General features: G+C 37.5%; 1 long non-coding RNA gene and 1 pseudogene across 2 annotated transcripts; one reads left to right on the forward strand and one right to left on the reverse strand.

The window, feature by feature from the left end:
- Window positions 1-131: 131 nt before the first annotated feature.
- Window positions 132-9,599, forward strand: LOC148901110 (serine/threonine-protein phosphatase 2A catalytic subunit beta isoform-like; annotated as a pseudogene). The gene is made up of 7 exons (XR_016117780.1): window positions 132-1,549; window positions 2,885-3,094; window positions 3,206-3,379; window positions 4,606-4,695; window positions 5,492-5,653; window positions 8,034-8,152; window positions 9,311-9,599. The product of XR_016117780.1 is annotated as a serine/threonine-protein phosphatase 2A catalytic subunit beta isoform-like (transcript).
- On the reverse strand, window positions 5,504-13,651 carry LOC148901111 (uncharacterized). The gene is made up of 3 exons (XR_016117784.1): window positions 12,280-13,651; window positions 11,588-11,698; window positions 5,504-5,641 (listed from the first exon to the last, which is right to left on the reverse strand). It is a non-coding gene; the product is annotated as an uncharacterized LOC148901111 (long non-coding RNA).
- Window positions 13,652-13,894: the final 243 nt, after the last annotated feature.

A 13,894-nucleotide genomic window follows, 5' to 3' on the forward strand; every position in this document is an offset into this window, starting at 1 on the left:
ACTGTGCAGTTTTATTAACATTTCACGCGAAAACATTGATACTTTTAACAAGTTACAACATAGTTCTAGCCATATCAAGTACTGTATGTTCTTTGTTGTTGAGCAAATTGGATTTGTCCACAGCAAAAAAAAAAAAAAAAAAAAGAATTTGTGTTCTTACGATGTATAATGTTGATAAAAAATATATAAATGATATTACGGCGAAAAAAACACGGTCACATATTTAATTTAACTGATTTCAAAATAAAAATCCACTTGATTTATCTTCTCGGAACATTTGTTTCTTCTAGAGACGTTTCGCACGGACTTGTTATCTCGGTGGTCGACTTTGCTTTTTTACGAGTAGTAGCGATATTTGTTATAATTAACATTACTGCTAATATTTAATGACGAAAACGGAATAGAAAATATCTCAAAATTATATTTGACAATTTTTGCGTTTGCCGTACAAACTTTCGTGTATACTGTATACTTCTAAAAATGTGCAAAAATCGTCCAGAATACGGTAAAATACTATACGGCCGGTTGACAGGTATGTAATACAGTGCGTATTTGGATTTTTTGTTTAAAATCCCCTCCCTCTCTGTTTTGTTAAACTCTATTCTGCACATTCTTTGACTTTTTCAAATTTATTTCGTCGAATTTTGTTGCTGCGGATTACAAATTTCACCATTGTGAGAAGAAGGGGTTTCTTCTTATTATTATTCATATATTAATAACCCGTTCGTTCTTCTTCCTGTGGATTGTAATTTGATGTATTCAATAGATTTACAAGATTAAAAAAAATACTTCCAGCGGGGAGGTAAACAAAACTGGGCATACAGAAGAAATAAAGCACATTACAGGTATGCAAAGTTTGAATTGTGGCGAAGAAGAAAAGTCACGTAAATATCATAAAATATGGTGAACGTGGTGAGGCTGGTGTCGTTTTTTTTCTTCTGTGTTTGAAAAATTAATGACGTTATTTTTAAAAGGCTGGTGTCGTTTTTTTCCTTTGTTTTAAAAATTAGTGACTAGTTATTTTTTCAACAAAATAAAATTTCAAGAAAACAATATAAATAACGAGTGACTTTTTTGTTATTTAAAACGTATGATATAAAAAGATCATTGCAGGACAATTAAAACACTGGTTGTGTTTGTATTGTGTCACGTATTCGGTGTTCTCGTTTCTCATGTGTCAGGACTGTTCCACATTTTCCAGTAGAGGGCAGGCGAGGCAACAACAACAACAACAACAAAAATGAAACCTGAAATAAAGAACACGTTCCAATGGCGTTATTCTATGAGGTAAAACAGCAAACAAAAGCAACAATATCCCTTGAAGTGATGACGCGGGCTAAACACAACTCAAATAAATTCTCATTCATTCAGTTGGGACGTAGGTTGGCCTGCTTAGGGTGTCCTCATGCTTTTCCTTTTTGATTTGAAAGGAGGGAGCCACTAGGACATGGATGACAAGTCCGCAAACAAAGAGTTGGATTTATGGATTGAACAACTCATTGAGTGCAAGCAGCTTAAAGAAAATCAAGTCCAAGAACTTTGTGAAAGGGTAGGGCTTGCTGTCATGGGGAGAAAAAAAACCCACAAACGCTAATACAGTATTTCCATTATTTTATGTCACCATTTTAAATGCATACTTACTTCCTGTGAATACAGACCAACCGACGAACGAGATATGTTCCAAACGGTCGTTCGTAAGGTGAATTCGTTCATAAGTTGTTTTGGTCCTATATTTTGTATGGAATGTATGTTTAGGGCTTATATGAGTCTGTTTTTAAGGATCATATAAATATATTTTAGGCCTGTAGAAGTAACCTGTATTGGTTTGTACTAAAAAAATAAACGTTTAATAAAATATATGCTCAATAAAGATATGTACATGTACAACTGGAGAGAAATTTCATAACTTTGCTGCTGTGAAATTTTCATTTCTCCAAAAAAAATCAATACAATACACTACTACTAGCTGGCTATCTATTTGCTCTTTTTGCTATATTTTAGCTCTCTGGCTAGCTATCTATTACTTATATAGCTATCTAGTTGGCTAGTTAGGTATCTAGCTGCTAGCTATCAGTTTAGCTGGCTGGCTAGCTGTCTAGCTAGAATCAGAATCAGAATCAGAATACCTTTATTCGTCCCGCAATGGGGAAATTTGCAGTTAGCTAGATGGGTAGCTAGCTGTCTAGATAGCTGGCTGCCTAGCTGGCTAGCTAGCTGCCTAGATGGGTAGCTAGCTGTAGTACGTATTTGGCTAGCTAGCTGTCTATATTATAATAATACATTTCATTTATCAGCACCTTTCAAAGCTCTCAAGGTCACTTTACAGTCACAGGATAAGTTTTGCAGTGGGTGAGCAGTGGCAACCACACGCACCAGCGTTCACTCAACCTGGAATAACTCAGAGATAGAAAGTTAGCTAGCTAGCTGATAGCTAATAGATAACTAGCTACATAGCCAGGCAGATAGCTAGCCAGTTAATAGCTAGCTAGCTAGATAGCCAGCTATTAGCTACTTTTCTATCTATTTGAGTTATTTCCGGGTTGAGTGAACGCTAGCGCGTGGCTGCCGCTGCTCACCCACGGAAAAACTTATCCTGTGACTGAAAAGTGACATTGAGAGTTTTGAAAGGCGCTTATAAATTAAATGTATTATTATTATTACATGTGTTACTACAAAAATGTCCGTATGTACCGTTGTATGTAACTCGAATGTTCGTAAGTAGGGGAGTGTAATGTTAATAATTGAGTTAACAAGTTCCTTCTGATTTGTTATCCCCTAAATCTTATGATGAGACCTCTAACTATATTTACATATTAACAACCATTTCAACTTGGAAGGCTGACAGTGATGAATTCTAACATGCTTTCTTTACCCCGATGTCCAGGCCAAAGAAATCTTACGAAAGGAGTCAAACGTCCACGAAGTGAGATGTCCAGTGACGATTTGCGGAGATGTTCACGGTCAGTTTTATGACCTCATGGAGCTTTTTAAGATCGGCGGGAAACCCCCTGATACCAACTATCTCTTCATGGGAGACTATGTGGATAGAGGCTATTATTCCGTAGAGACAGTGACACTCCTTGTTTGTCTGAAGGTATAAAAATAAACAAATCCCGCACGTTGATAGCTTTTGCTGGAAAAAAATGGACGCCTCTGCCTGCCTACCTGATTGTGCTTGAGCTTGTTGACATTTGGTCACTCGCAGGTCAGGTTCCGTGAAAGAATCACCATTCTGAGAGGGAACCACGAGACAAGACAGCTTACACACGTGTATGGCTTCTACGATGAATGCTTGATGAAATATGGAAATGTTACCGTTTGGAAATACTTCACTGATCTTTTTGATTATTTGCCCTTGACTGCTCTGGTAAATAACCAGGTGAGAATGTGCACAATAAGGCGATGGCATCGATGAAAAGGTTTCTTCAGACGTCATCTGTAGGTGTCGGACGTTCCGCTTCTTATCCAAGAAGCTTCGTCAGCAAAGTAAAGTCGTACTGGTAGTATCGGCCCTATATATATACACAGTGAGACCTCAACGTACGAACTTAATTGGTTCCGAGACAGAGAGTGTAAGACGAAAAGTGTGTATCTCAAAAAAAAAATTCCCATAAGAAACCATTAAAATGGGAATAATCCGTTCCCGGGTTTCAATAAAATATACTTTTCAACTAAATAAGCTTTAAAACTACACACAACATACCTTATTCTATGTATAATAAATGTGCTATTGTATTGTAATGAAATAAATACACTGAATTGTATCATAAAGTCACTTTATTTACATGTGTGATGGTCATTGATGGCTAGATGGAATGGCGTTGGAGGTCGAAGGTCAAAGGGAATTGCTGTTTGCAAAGAGAGGCGCATGACATGAGGACTGTAATTAAAGAAATAAACTAAAATAAAGTTTTATTTACCTTTTTGATGGTCGTTGATGGCTTATGGAAGGAGAGTCACCTTCCATAAGGACTGTTGGTAACTTAACCTCTGGTGCTGTTCGGTCGTGTGCTTCCGCCGAAGATCACTCCGCCAGCCGTGGTGGGTGTGTATTATGAAAATAGTGCTTATTATAAGGTTTAATTTTCATAAATTTGACGTTTGTAAGACGAAAAGTGTAAGTTAAGGTGTTTGTAAGTTGAGGTCTCACTGTATATCCCGACTGTCCAGATATGGTGGTGCCGGACACTACTATGATAGGTCCCTGCTCTCAGGTTGGAGGGGAGCAGAGGACTACTCCACTGATTGTCCCTATTGTCCTGACTAATGACTGGTCTGATTGCCCCACTTGCTCCGGTATCACCTCATCAGCATTACTAATCCTACGTTGCCTAAGCAGACTGTTGTACGAACGATCCAAAAAACCTCACACCACCTGAGAGCAGGGACCTATAGGGATATATATATATATATATAGGGCCGATACTACCAGTAAGACTTTAGTTTGCTGACGAAGCTTCTTGGATAAGAAACGACACGTCCGACACCTTCAAAGAAGTACAGATGACGGCTGAAGAAACCTTTTCATCGATGGACCACTCATGTACGACTGAGAGCTTACACAGACGTAAGGCGATGGCAGTAAATGTGTCTTTTTGTTGTTAGATTTTGTGCTTACATGGAGGATTGTCCCCTTCGATAGTCACACTGGAAAATATCCGAGTATTGGATCGCTTGCAGGAGGTTCCTCAGGAGGTACAGATGACATGACTGATCTCATGACAATGGACAATGAATGTTCAATGACTCATACCTGTCAACCGTATTTTTTTGCCGTATTCTGTACAGTTTTTGCACATTTTAGATGTGTACGGCATACAAGAACGGGAAATGCAAATAATGTTAAATAATTTGCTAACTAGCTATCTAGCTGGCTATCTAACCAGGTGTCTAGTTGCTATCTATATGCTACCTATTAGCTATCTAGCTAGGTAACTAGCTATTAGTTATCCATTAGCCAGCTAGCTAACTTTCTATTTTGAGTTATTCCAGGCTATCTATCTGGCTATCTATTTGCTATCAGCTAGCTGGCTAGCTCTCAGGCTGGCTTTCTCTTAGTTATTTATTGGCTAGCTAATCTCACTTTCTAGCTGGCTACCTTGCTACATATCTATTTGCTAACTAGCTATCTAGCTGGCTACCTAACTAGCTATCTATTTGCTATCTATATGCTATGTAGCTGGCTACCTTGCTACATATCTATTTGATATCTATTTGCTAACTAGCTATCTAGCTGGCTACCTAACTAGCTATCTATATGCTATCTATCTCGCTAGCTATAAATTAGTTATCCATGAGCCAGCTAGCTAACTTTCTATCAATTTGAGTTATTCCGGGTTGAGTGAACGCTGGCGCGTGTGGCTGCCGCTGCTCACCCACAGGAAAAAAACATCCTGTGACTGTAAAGTGACCTTGAGAGTTTTGAAAGTCGCTTATAAATGAAATGTATTATTATTATGAATGAAAACCACTTGTTGTTCTCCATTTTTAGGGTCCAATGTGTGACTTGTTGTGGTCTGACCCAGATGAGCACTACGGGTGGGACATTTCTCTTCGTGGTGCCGGTTACACTTTTGGGCAGGACATCTCAGAGACTTTTAACCATGCAAACGGCCTCATTTTGGTTTCACGAGCACACCAGCTGGAGATGGAGGTACAGAAGATGAAATGAAATGGGAAGGATTACAATGGGGGTCAGGGGGCATTTAAAAATAGACTTTATGTAGATAACTATCCAATTGTTTGGGATAATGCATTACATGGACAGTCAATGTAACATACAAGTTCTATGAAACAACCAGGTTCCCATTTTGAGATCAGCTCAAATTTCCTTAATGCTCCTGTGATATTCGGGTCAGAATGACCCGAGACTGAACCGGGACCGTGTAAAAATGTAAAAAAAAACCCCACCTGAAATGATATTTTTTAACTTGAAATTTTATTACTTTTCCTAGATTGTCTCCAACTATAGAAAAAGTGACATTTACTTAACCTTTTTTGGTATTTGGGTCAAAATGACCCGAGACTGCATAAAAAAAAACACCCTATTCCATTTTTTTAACTTGAAATGTGATTACTTTTCTTTCTTGTCACCAACTATAGAAAATTGACATTTCCTTAACCCTCCTTTGGTATTCGGGTCAAAATGACCCGAGACTGCATAAAAAAAACACCCTAAATTCTATTTTTTTTAACTTGAAATGTTAATTTTTCTTTCTTGTCCCAACTATAGAACATTGACATTTCCTTAACCCTCCTTTGGTATTTGGGTCAAAATGACCCGAGATTGTTTTAAAAATATTTTTAAAAAACACCATAAATGACATTTTTAACGTGAAATGTTATTACTTTTCCGAGACTGTCCCTAGCTATAGAAAACTTGACATTTCCTTAACCCTTCTTTGGTATTTGGGTCAAAATGACCCAAGACTGTGTTAAAAATATCCCAAAAACACCCTGACATTTCTAAACTTGAAATTTTATTACTTTTCCTAGATTGTTACTAAATATAGAAAACTTGACATTTCCTTAACCCTTCTTTGGTATTTGGGTCAAAATGACCCAAGACTGTGTTAAAAATATCCCAAAAACACCCTGACATTTCTAAACTTGAAATTTTATTACTTTTCCTAGATTGTTCCTAAATATAGAAAACTTGACATTTCCTTAACCGTTCTTTGGTATTCGGGTCAAAATGACCCAAGACTGCGTAAAAAATGTCCAAAAACACCCTAAATTACATTTTTTTAACGTGAAATTGTATTACTTTCCCTAGAGTTTTCCCAACTATAGAAAATGGACATTCCCTTAACCCTCCTTTGGTATTCGGGTCAAAATGACCCGAGACTGCATAAAAAATATAAAAAAAAACACCATAAATTACATTTTAACCTGAAATTGTATAACTTTTCCTAGATTGTCACCAACTATAGAAAAATTAACATTCCCTTCACCGTCCGTACTTTGGTATTCGGGTCAAAATGACCCGAGACTTAAAAATGTCCAAAAAAAACTACATTATATTTTTTAACTTGAAATGTTATTACTTTTCCTAGACTGTCCCTAGCTATAGAAAACTTGACATTTCCTTAACCCTTCTTTGGTATTCGGGTCAAAATGACCCAAGACTGCATAAAAATGTCCAAAAAACACCCTAAATTACATTTTAACCTGAAATTGTATAACTTTTCCTAGATTGTCACCAACTATAGAAAAATTAACATTCCCTTCACCGTCCGTACTTTGGTATTCGGGTCAAAATGACCCGAGACTTAAAAATGTCCCAAAAAACTAAATTATATGTTTTACTTGAAATGTTATTACTTTTCCTAGACTGTCCCTAGCTATAGAAAACTTGACATTTCCTTAACCCTTCTTTGGTATTTGGGTGAAAATGACCACAGATTTTAATTTGAAATGTTATTACTTTTCCTAGATTGTCCCCAACTATAGAATAAGTGACATTTCCTTAACCCTCCTTTGGTCTTCGGGTCAAAATGACCCGAGACTGTGTTAAAAATGTCCAAAGAACACCCTAAATGATATTTTTTTTAACTTGAAATTAAAAATATGACATGGAGCGCCATTCTCAAATTAGTTTTGTTTTTCCTTGCTTGAGGGCCGATAAAGCTCTGGCCAGACCTCTGGCAATGTTTTTTTTTCCCTTTCACAAGGGAGCAGCATTTCCTTTTTTCCATGTTAGTGCTTTGTTCACGCTTCAGCTGTTGTTAAAGTGCTATATAAACCAATTGGTATGTATTGCATTGTATTTTGGACAGCCGCCCTCATTTCAAGCTCATATAATTCCAGATACATAATTTAGGAATTAACTCTTTTTTTTCTGATGAAGGAAGGGAGTATGAGGTTTCTTACGCTGCATTGAATGTTTATGTAGTCCTAAAACTCAATATTCTGTGGGTGCTGGAATGTGACTGACAATGACAAAAACCCTGGCACTGAAGTGGACACATTTTTGCATGTATTGTTGTGTCCAATACAGGCTGATGTTATAACCCTGACACTTCCCCCATTAGGGTTTTAACTGGTGCCATGACAAAAATGTGGTGACGATCTTCAGTGCGCCAAACTATTGTTATCGTTGTGGAAATAAGGCAGCCATCATGGAACTTGAAAACACACTGAAATGCTCCTTGTAAGTCATCGTCTCACATTTGTTTAGTTTTTTTGTGAACATTTAAGACATACCTGACAACCGGCCGTATTTTGCCGTATTGTTGTCTTTCCTCTTGACTTGACTTTTGTTCCTCTCTTCACTTCTTTTTCATTTATCTAGCTAGCTACCTAGCTGGCTGGCTAGTTGTCTCGCTAGTTGTCTCGTTGCAAAACACCAATAAAAATGACTTAAAGTGTCCCAAAACTACTTCAAAATGACCCAGGAAATGGCGAGTTTCAGAAGGTCCCGCCCCCTTGTTCGTGACGTCACGCTAGGACGTCTTGCCTTGCTCTAAAATCAAAACAATGGCTTCAGATTCGGAGAAGATGCTTTCTTGTTACTCACCCAGTTATGAATATGATTCAAATAGTTCTGAAGAGGAAAGCATAAATGTTTGCAATCGATTAAAGAAGTCCTCCCGTCTCATTTGAGGCGTCGGGACTTAAATGTAGCGTCCCAGAAAATGCACAAGATGGCGCCTAAGCTCAGTTGGAAATGGGTTCATTTGTCTGCTGGGAATTTGTGTCAACTAGTATCAAATAGTAGTCTTTAGTAAGTTTAGTAAGGTCACAGTCTCGCTGGTTGACAGGTATGATTTAAGATTGACTGGAGCTCTTTCAGATACTACTAGTTAGCTACCTAGCTGGCTATCTATTTGCTATCTATGGGCTATCTGCCTGGTTGGCTAGCTATCGAGCTAGCTCCCTATTAATAATAATAATAATAATAATAATAATAATAATAAATTTCATTTTAAGCGCCTTTCAAAGCTATCAAATAGAATGCAATAATTATAAATAGAAACAAGAGAGAGCTACGCAGAAAATGCAATTTTAAATAGGTGGGTTTTGAGATAACTATTACTATTACTTATACAGCTATCTAACAGGCTACCTATGAGTTATCTATTGGATATCTATTAGCGAGCTAGCTTTCTATCTACGTATTTGAGTTACTTCTGGGTTGAGTGAACGCTGGTGCGTGTCGCTGCCACTGCTCACACACACAAATTTATACTGTGACTGAAAAATGAAAGGCACTTATGAATGAAATGTATTATTATTATTATTATTATTGTTAATATTGTTGTTGTTATTATTATTATTTATTGACAAAAGATATCCCTTTGCTTCACAGCCAACAGTTTGAGGCAGCCCCCCGCAAAGAAGAGCCCCGATCATCGTGGCGATTTCCAGATTATTTCCTCTAAAAGATCTCCCAAAAAGGTGATCACAAACGTCAATCCATTTGTTCAAGCGCTATTTATCAAGAAGTGTGACGTATGAGCTCTACCGTCACGCTATGCACGTCAAAGAAAGTGTTATTCGTTTACATGACAGCACTTCAAGCAGTGATGTATGATTCGCAAAAAGCTGAAAGTATTCTGTTCATTGCACTGTTATAACACAGCAATGGCCGGCCACAGATTTTACACACTCAAAAAGGGCGCAAAATGCTATCAGTGGTGATGATGATGACCCGAATGGGGGAAAAAAAATACAGATGCTCCCCAACTTACGAACGAAATACGTTCCGAACGGTCGTTCGTAAGGTGAATTTGTTCGTAAGTTGCTTCAATGCTATATTATGTATGGAATGTATGTTTATGGCTTATGTAAGTATGTTTAAAGGACAACCGACGTCTCCGGACAAGTTGTGTCCATAATTTGTAAAATGGCTTCAAATGACTTCTACTGAGCATATTTTACAAAGATTCCACCGCATATAGCTATATTTTACGTTTTAAGATTCGCGCTGAATATTCCGTAAGTCTTGTTTTTGAGTTGGTGATGAGTCCGTATGTTTTGTCACTGAAGGAACGCCCCTGACCGAAAAAATGACACATTGTAGCAGTCCTTCCATCACGTCAATGCATTTTGCTGTACTTTTTTGGTCTGAAAACGTCGTGTTGCACCAAAAAGAGCCAGAAGAGGGCGACCAAGCTCCATGTAAGGAATTTATCAGCCTGTGGAAACGGGCTGATTAATTCTTCACAAGGAGCTTGGTCGCCATTTTCTGCTCTTTTTTGGTGATACATTTCCCCCCAATGTTGCCTCAAAATGGCCCGAAATAAATTCTTTAATCGATTGCAAACATGTATGCTTTCTTCTTCAGAACTATTTGAATCATATTCATAACTGGATGAGTAACAAGAAAGCATATTCTCTGAATCTGAAGCCATTGTTTTGATTCTCCAGCAATGCAAGACGTCTTGGCGTGACGTCATGATCTGGGGGCGGGACTTTCTGAAAATGCCCAATTCGCACCTCAATTTTTTGCAGATTTTGGACACTTTAAGTCATTTTTATTGGTGTTTTGCGTTTAACTAAAAATATCATACTGCGTGTTTTGGGTGTTTTAGATGCTATAAAACGTTTTTCTGATGTCAGTTAGGAAACAAAAAAAGTGATGTCGTTTTTCTGATGTCAGTTAGGAAACAAAAAAAGTGACGTCGGTTTTCCTTTAAGGCTTGTATAAGTAACCTGTATTGTTTTGTACTGAAAAATAACCATTTCATAAAATAGATGCTCTGCAAAGATATGTACATGTACTGGAGAGAATACTACATATGTTACTCCAAAAATGTTCGTATGTAGCGTTGTTTGTAATTTGAATGTACGTAAGTAGGGGAGTGTCTGTAGTTTCATACATTGAAGCATATCATGAACTGCCAGATTATGCTCATAGGCTGTATGGATGGATTATTCACATAGTCTACGGTATTCTCCGGTGTATTAGGTGCACCCAAAAGCCTTCATCTTCTTTAAAAGAGTGATTTTGGGACAGCTCGCATGCGTGGGAAGCCGTGCGTATTTGGGTCAGCAGAAAGCGTGTGCGCCGACACAGTAATAAAGATCGATAATACAAAATGATTAAAATGACACTTAAAACTTCTAAGATTTATAAATGAACTGTCAACATTGTTATGATCACGTGATTCTCGCCTCAGCCATTTTGAATGCTTTTCGATTTACGACCGTTTGACTTACAACCGTTTTGTTGGAAAGGAACCTGGTCGTAACTTGGATGTTACCTGTATATTTGTACATTGTATTCGGAAAACTTTTTCCTTCATTGAAGGTGCGCCCTATACTCCGGTGCACCTTATATATGGAAAAAATATGAAACTACACCATTCATTGGGGGTGCGCCTTATACACCGGAAAATACGGTAATTGTACACATTGGAAGCATTAAAATTCTCTTGAATGCCATAATATGTACTTTTTTTCACGGGCAGAAGAGTCCGAACTACTTTTTTTGTGGATTATATACCACATGTGTGTACATGTGGTGTGTGTATTTTATATGTAAAAAATAAAACATTGATGTGAGATAATTTTGTATTTCGAAATACGAATGAACAGTAAGGAAAATAATACAAGACAATAAAGAAAAATATGAATAACTTACATATGACATGCCAATGTATTAACTCCACAGCTGTGTTGTGCTTTTTCTTTGGCTTTCGTGTGGTTTCGGTGTCATGCCGCCCACCATAGAAGGGCAACAGCATTGTCGACGCTGAACATTGAAATAGACAAATGGAAGTTAGCGTAGTATCGAAAAGGACATATTTGTGTTAATATTAACACATATATGTCCAAAATTGATCAAGAAGTTCTCATGTCTAACATGACTACTTAATCCAGTGACCCTCCAAATGTTTAGGACGTGCTACAGGAAACAATCGCGGCACAATTACAGTTTAGTTTCAGTACATTCGCATTTAATCTTTGAAACATTATTCAGGTAAATTGTCAGTAATTTACCTGTACGCCTTCATTATCACTTCTGCAGGCCCTGGACCATAAAAATCAATGTCGATTAAACTGTTGCTTTAATCAATCAAGTTCGAGTTAGCAACCCAAGGCCTGCTGGAAGGCGCTGGAAATGTCAGTTTTCGCAAACTATTGGCTAGTTACATGATTGGCTAGTCACTAGCATAATCAAATATATTGTATTGATTTAATAGCAGTTTTGTCAAACCACAATGGCTGAAGGAGAAGAAATATATTTGGTTGCAGATACAGTGGTACTTTGGTTTACAAACCCCCTGGTTTACGAACTTTTCAGATTACGAACGTTACATTGATGAACCTTACCTTGGCATACGAACTTTTTTCGAACATGGAACTGCCTCAATGAGTGATGTCGTTCACGAACGAGCCCGTTCTTCTAATAACAAAATGGCAGCCGACTCTTTTTGTCCTCTATTCCCCACATTCAGTCTTCGGTTAAAGCCAAGTGATTGGTCAAGAACGCAGCAGTGAGTGGGGGTGGCTTAAACATTAAAGAGACGGGCAGATGACAGTGAGAGAATTTCAACTTTGATAGTTAAAAGGCAGAGTGTAGACTGCAAGGTTAAAATATCCCATCAATCAGGCTCCACAAACAACCCGATGAAACCGGCCACTCCATTCCATCAAGCCATCAACGACCATCACAAAAGTAAATAAAACTACTTTATTATACAGTACAGTTTATTTCTTTAATTATAATACCATAGCACATTTATGATACATAAATTAAGGTATATTTTGTGTAGTTTTAAGGCTTATTTAGTCGAAAATTATGTTTTATGGGGACCTGGGAACGGATTGTTCTCATTTTAATGGTTTCCTATGGGAAATTAATTTTTGGGATCCACACTTTTACTGTTGGCCATTTTCAAGACGGCCTTTTCAAGAATAGATGGACATCATTAAGGAAGGTTGGACAGCTCCGAAGCTAGCAAAAACAGCAAATAACATTGCAATTTTATGAGCTTATGAATCCACACGTTCATAGTAAAAATTAGAACAGTTTCATGACAGCATTTACGTTTCTACAAGTCACATGTTATCTCCTGGCCAATGGCACCCTCTAGTGGAAGTGTAGTAATATTACACCGCACTCGCAGCTGCGGACTGATTCAGACTTAGCACTACTGAAGGCCTAGGAGTGATATGCACTTTGGCCCCAAATTCTCATCCCTATCACACAAATTTCACTTTCTATATTTCAGTAAACGGGTTCATCATTGATTGAGCTAATGTTTCACGAGAGAAAGTCAATATTATTCTCGTAAAAAGTCCAATGGAAATGTCATGAAATCTGCTTCATATATTGCCAAATTGTTCAACCATTTTGTTTGTAAAGACCCGTATGATTAACCAGTGCCAATTGTTATGGAATATGTGACTTACAGACTCATTTGTATTTATTTTAATCAACATTAAATAACCACTTTGTTGCTGTGAAATGTAAAATTCTCCTCTGACAGACTAATCCAATCCAATTGTTAATGTTGGAAACAGCAGCGAAGTCAACAGCCATTTGCACGAATGCGTTATAGCACTTAAAACGTGTTGAAAGATACGAAAAACTTCAATTTTTGACACACATAAGTGACACTGTGATTCGAATATTGTTCAATAATTCCGATAAACTAGATTCAGATGTGAAATGTTCCAAAATAACTGAAAAAATGTAAGAAATCACGACGAACCCAAAAGCATCAAGCAGCCAAGCATATGTGACTAAACACTTCCGGAAGATGAAGTTAAAATAAAAGTGTTCGTGCACCCGGCACACGTTGAAGCTAAATTGTTACTCGCGTGTGTTCACAAGTGACTTTAGTTCTTCGCAAAGCAAAATCCAGATGTCATTATTATAAATTCGCCTTCGTAATTTGGTCGTGTTTCGTCCTGACGTTTATTTTGTAGCTTAGCTGCTTCC

This window comes from Hippocampus bargibanti, linkage group LG02 (genome assembly GCF_051943395.1).
Source record: "Hippocampus bargibanti isolate YZ-2025 linkage group LG02, ASM5194339v1, whole genome shotgun sequence".
Classification (NCBI taxonomy): domain Eukaryota; kingdom Metazoa; phylum Chordata; class Actinopteri; order Syngnathiformes; family Syngnathidae; genus Hippocampus; species Hippocampus bargibanti.